A 6,642-nucleotide genomic window follows, 5' to 3' on the forward strand; every position below is an offset into this window, starting at 1 on the left:
GCCTAATGGCATCAGGAATGAAGGATTCTTTAAAGGATCACTTCACCACTTTTCAACCTATCTTCATATAATAGGTCCTCACTAATAATCATGAAAAAAATGGCGCAACTTTTTTCTACTCGGTCTGTGTCTCATTGGAGGGCTGTGGGCAGTTCAGAAACCGTCTTCCAGTGACATCATCGATGGGGAATCCAAGCTAATAGAAACTGCAGGCTTTCTAGTCCTGAAAAGTTGCAATGCGAAAATGGAAGCCATCGTTCTCACGATAATGAAAATCTAAACATTTTTGTAAAAAAGATATTGTTTAAAAAAATCTGCCTAATGATGATGTCACTGGAAGACGGTTTCTAAACTGCCCAAAGCCCTCCTATGAGACACAAACTGAGTAGAAAAAACCATGCCATTTTATCATGATTATTAGTGAGGACCTATTATGAAGATGGGTTTAAAAGTGGTGAAGTGGTCCTTTAATGATGTTATGGTTAGCTGTTTCTGGCCAAAAGAGTTGCATTAAACTTTTACACCATTTCTGAATTACTACTCCATGAGCAACACAAAAGCCATATACAGTATGTTGTTTTGCAATAATTATTGTGAACCCACAGAAAGTTGTTCTCTGCTTATAAAGACTATGCCACTTTATTTTCTTTTGGAGATATAGAACTAAATTAGCACACACAACATATTTCCATCATCCGACAGTCGTGAAAAATGTAATACATTTGTCAAAGGTAAATAAGGACAATTATATACAAGAAACAAAAGGAAAGAAAAAGAAAGACATCCTCCTGACACCTGTCACATTTCCCTATTATGCTTGCTCACTCTAAAGGAGTTGAGCTTGCGTAGTAGGTGGAGGCGTTGGTTACAAGTCTTTCTGGTCAGTAGTTTCACTGAAAAAAATATAGAAAGCAGTTTGATGTGTGTTTGTATTATAGGGCACGGGTTGCCCCGCGACCCCGACCAATCTACAGTAGGCTATATGAATGCATTTGTTCTGTTCTTATTCTCCACGGCAGTGCGATAAGGAGGACTTGTCAAAATGTCCCAGTGGAATAAAGAAAACGGGCGATGACCTCCAGACGTTTCCGAACTCTTCGCGGGTGATGGACATCAGAGACGACGGTGTACTGGTCCTGCCTGCTGTGACCCGGGAGGACTCGGGCTTCTATAAGTGCAAAGTTGTAAAGATAGGACGACAGAACCACGAGAGCTACACCAACCTGACTGTTCTAGGTAATACCTAGACACAGTATGGCATATTTTACTAACATTTTTGATTGATTGATTGAATACTTTATAAGACAAAAATACACTGGGTCTAAAAGGATATACCCCAAAAGGTCCCACTGCGGGGGTGGCATCGTTTCCCAAACAGGGAGACTCGGGACGCCCCATGTTTGGGTCGTGGACCCATTTTTATGGGTCCCTTTTTTTCCCCCGTTCACTCTAGGCCTATACTATTTAAAAACATGAAAATAAATCCCAACTTTTCGTGAATTAAAAACATTTACAGCATTTATCAAAAGTATTTCATAAATACAAAATATAATCAAATCATTTCCATAAATACATTAAATTGACCACAAACCACTTTGAAAGAAAAAGTGCTTTACAATGGTTCATTCATTGGGAGGCGAAGCGTCCTCACTTCTTACATTCACACACAGTGGACAGGAGGAGGCGGGATTCGAACCTCCAACCTGCTCTATCTCCTGAGCCACAGCCGCCCTTCTGCCATGTCTGCAGAATGTTCACCTAATAGTAATGCTAATGTTGTTGACTTTCATTCTAACCCAACTCTATCTTCCAGCTAGTCAACAATCTTGTCCCTGCAGGTCAGTGAACAAACATATGCTGACAAAAGATCTATCAAAAGATCATCTGATAGCAGATCTACAAGCTCACAATGCGTCACATCGTGACGCATTGTGAGCTTGTAGATCGGCTATTTTCAAATGGTCTAAATAGCCTATATAGCTGAAGGGTTAATGTGTGAATCCAAAATCTATACAAAGTAGTAACATTTTCAAATAAATGTAGGCCTACAATATTTGCCTCTGAGATGTAGTGAAGTACTAGTAAAAGTATTTGGTATTGGAAATACTCAAGTACAAATACCTCCAAGTACCTAAGGAAATACACTCAGTTATACTTTACACCACTGGCCATTTAATTTGGAAATGCCTTCAAATGTGCACTTAGTTGTTTTTTCTGCCTTGTGAATGCGTTGCAGTGTGTGTGACCCCGGCCCCCGTGACAACAGTGGTCACGGAGGTGACAGGCGTCATGGTCAACGTCACCACAGTGCACCCCGCAGCCTCCAGACAAGACGAGCCACTGATGAAGGGCGATGAAGACGAGGGGGTTCCTGTCATGTGGTGGGTCGTGGGTTGCGTAGCTCTACCGCTCACCAAGGTCATCTCATCCGTCGCCACCCTGGCGGTAAACCATTTATCTTTGTCTCCACCAGGCCGAAGGCATGGGGAGAAAGTATGTTTTTCACCCCGTCCGTGTGTGAGTGTGTGTGTCTGTGTGTCACTGTGACCGTCTGTGTACAGCTAATCCCCGGCACCGTTAACCTGGTCAATGCCAAATTTTGCACACACACTCCGTGGATGCCAACGAACCTCTGCCCCACATTTTCCAGAACGGCCTGTTATAGCGCCACCAGGATGCCGACTTTTGGAGAAAGAAAATGTTTTATATTACTCCTCCGGATTCTGTCCAAAAATCCCGCAAATCGTTACACACTATCTCTATGGTCATGTGTTCAAGACTGATCTGTCCGATATTTTATATTCCATCCTAATTGGCTAACATTGGCTTTCAAAGTTTGCAGGATTTGCCCGTTTTGAACAAAAAGCCTCAAATCATGAACGCAGTGTGCAATTTACGTGAAATCTTTCACAAACTTTTCTACTAGGCTGAGGAATATATCCCACCCTTTCCACATTGGCCTGTTACAGCGCCACCAACAGGTGGAGTTTTGAAAAACACTTTTTTGGAACAAAATGCCTCAAATCATCCAATTGCCATCCAAGGCAATTTTCACATTGGCCTATTATAGCGACACCAGGAGGCCACAACCAGAACTGTGCCCCGAGGGGCACTTTTTCTAGTTTCATCTGTTTGCATCAGGTGTCTTCAGCCTTTTCAGGCCAAGGACCCCTATAGCTCAAAGGAAGAAAACAGCGCCCTCTGCTGTTTGTTTCCTCTGGAGGAGCCGTCCAATAGAACGTGGATAGCAGGATGTTGACCCACTTGGTCCGCCCTCAGCCTTCCTCTTCCGGGGCGCTTACAGTTTGTTTTCATTCCACTAATCCCCAATGTACACATGGTCTGAATGACAGATTCAGTTGCGCAGCTGGGAATCTGTCCTTGAGAGATTGCATTTATAGTGACTCATTTTCACAGATAAATATCGTGAAAATGAGCGAACAGGCTCTATTAGCTCAATGGTAACTAAAACTAGTCAGCTCCTAAAGTTAAAACAAAAGCTAGGCTATTTATATCCTATACCTGAAAACTGAAACCTAAACACTATAGCCACTGGTGTGTGTGTGTGCATGTGTGCGTGCGTGTGTGTCATGTTTTGAAGTGTAATTTCCTCCAAGTAGCCTATACTGCCCCGGTACATGTCATTGGTTCGACCTCCCGTTAGATCGACCATTACTAACCCTATCTCTAACTCTAACCTAAACATAACCGCAAGCACGGGAGCAACGCATCCCTCACCAACCTTCATCCGGTAGAACTAACGAGAGGGTCGAAACTTAAGGGCAGCCCCCACTGCCCCAAGGTAGGGGTGGTGGTGGTGGTGGCGGGGGGTTCTTTTTCCCAAGTAAACAACTTATTTTGTTATTATTGTTATCCCTCCAGATTGTTGGAGCCATTTCTGAACGGTCCTGGAGAAGAAGAGACAGACTGTCATGTTAAAGAGCTGAAGAGACATGGAGACTAGCTGTTACTGAACACTCTGAGGCCTGACGCAAGCTTCCCAATGCATTTCCAATGGAAGTCACATGGTTTGACACAACATTTCTGTTGTACGGCTTTCGGCTGTGTTTCGACTGCCCACCTCCCCCTCATACACAGGGCGACTGTGGCTCAGGAGTTAGAGCAGGTCGTCCAATGATCCATGGGTCGGCGGTTCGAATCCCGGCTCCTCCTGTCTACATGTCGAAGTGTCCTTGGGCAAGACACTGAACCCCAAATTGTTCCCGTTGTGCTGGTTGGTGAATGTAATGCACAATCTATGTAAAGCGCCTTGTACACTATGCTTGTACACTACGCTATATAAATGCACCATTTACCATTTATACAACAAAAATGATGTGTCAAACCATGTGACTTCCATTGGAAATGCATTGGGGCAAGATGTAAACAAACCCTTTCATACATCTAGCATGCATCAATGTTGTATGCTAGATCGAAAGGTGTGAGTGAAGCCTAAACTTGCACAAAAAAATAGCACTTACCCTACCTTTGATGTTTTATTTGATACATAATAAAAATAAAAATAATAATAATAATTCCCTAGAGGGGCTTCTTGTGAAAACAATTAGGTTAAAAACGTAAGGTATAGTGATATAAAACAATGAATGAGTTTCATGTGTTGTTTTACTGGATGCCTGAGTGGGTCAAAATCTAATCATACAGAAGTATACTTGCACCATCTAGTGGTGTAATACATGTACAACAGACAGATGACACTGTGTGTGTGTGTGTGTGTGTGTGTGTGTGTGTGTGTGTGTGTATGTGTGTGTGTGTGTGTGTGTGTGCGTGTGTGCGTGCGTGCGTGTGCGTGCGTGTGTGTGTGTGTGCGTGCGTGCGTGCGTGCGTGTGTGTGTGTCACGTCAAACTTCTCTGGACTCTTCAACCCAGTGCCTTAGATATAGACATATTCATATATTATATATATATATATATATATAGGCCTATATATATATATATATATATATATTATATGTGTGTAGCCTTAGACAATACCGTAACTCTTCTATTAGATGGCTCTGCTTCAACCACACCATCTGCAGTACAGGTACAGGTCTATTAGCTGTCAAAAAGATGTATAGATGTCTCTGCATGTATTATCACAGCCAGATCACAGCTATCACATGAGCGGGTGAGGGCTGCTGTGTGAAACGAAACCATAAGTCACAAAGGGAAAAAGGGATATTTCACAATAAACATTAAACAAGTAAAAACTAAATGAAATAAGTAACCAAAACACACATTGGATTAGCAATTTAGAATGTCCTTCCATTAGAGGGTATGCGAATGCTAGAAATGGACCCATTTGGTTCCATTTATACACTTTCTTATATAGGCCTACCGTAGTTACTTCGTATTGATGGACGGAAAACAGCATGGGCATTTTTTTTAGTAGAGAGCCCCTCTGGTGGAGGCTTAGCCTCTAGTTCTGTTCTTTAGCTACATAGAAATGTCTATTTGTATATGTCTCTAAATGTTTGTATGTCTTTAAATGTTTTGATGAATTGAACAATGTGGACCCTGTTGTAAACAAGTGTAATGCTTAATTGGGTCGTCCACTCACAGTTGACAGTCTTTGTATTGAGTTTGTGCTTAAAATGTACTGTAAATTCTACAAACTGTTAATAAATATTTCAATCAATCAAAAAACCCTACACCCCCCCCCCCCCCCCCCGCCACCTCTAAACAAGCCAAATTGACTGACTTCAATGTAAACCAAGATTCATTAGCCCCCCCTCTAAATAGCCAGCTGGGTAGCGGAGGGTGTGGTGTTGTAGAGGAGGTTTCCCCGGACATGTGCATATGTCACACAGTACTAGTCGATACATAGAAGGGATTTTTGTCCAGCGTCCACTTTAGTCTGGAAATGTGAAGTTCTTTTTACCTCTGACCTCATGCCAAATATTTTTTTACACCTCAGCTTGCATTCTGTGTGCACAGTCTGTGTTTTGCTGGTGAATAATTAGATGGCTTTTATTTTATTTAAGGCAGTGATTACTGTTATCGGTGTGATTGGCAATTAATGAATTGTGTGTATTTAAATGTTCTAAACACAGAGTTAAAAATGTCATCCGCTCTTCAAACAGTTCCACATGGATTCAGATGAAGCTCAGTGAAGCTGTTGAAATAACTTTGAGGACTTTAAGGACCAATAGAATTCTATTAATTATTTGTAATGGTTTAATTCCTGAAGGTCATAGTTCAGTTACAGTTTTGTGTAAGGGTCCATTTGGTTCCATGTGTATTGTGTTACACTCAGAGTTACAGACCTGTAAGGTTATATTATATTAAGGTTTTTTTTTTTTTTTTTAAAGCAAGTAAATAATTAGCCTACATGTATTCCAAGTTCCACATTCCAAAAACATAATTTCATGCATGCAATACATAAATGTAAGAAGTTTAAGAAGCTTAGGCTAAAACGAACGCAAGAGAACGTTTGATAAGAAAGAAGGAGATGAAAATAGCAGATCTACAAGCCACTCAGTAGGCGTTCCCGCATAACTTCTGGGTATGATGATGATGTCATACGCATACCCTCTATTCTGTTCAGGGGAACCTTCAGCCAAAAATAGCAGATCTACAAGCTGTAGGATAACTATGTTTGGCTACATTTGGTGTAGACAGAAAAGAAGCGGTCCAAGTACA

The sequence above is a fragment of the Protomyctophum parallelum genome, assembly GCF_964188405.1.
Source record: "Protomyctophum parallelum genome assembly, chromosome: 7".
NCBI lineage: Eukaryota > Metazoa > Chordata > Actinopteri > Myctophiformes > Myctophidae > Protomyctophum > Protomyctophum parallelum.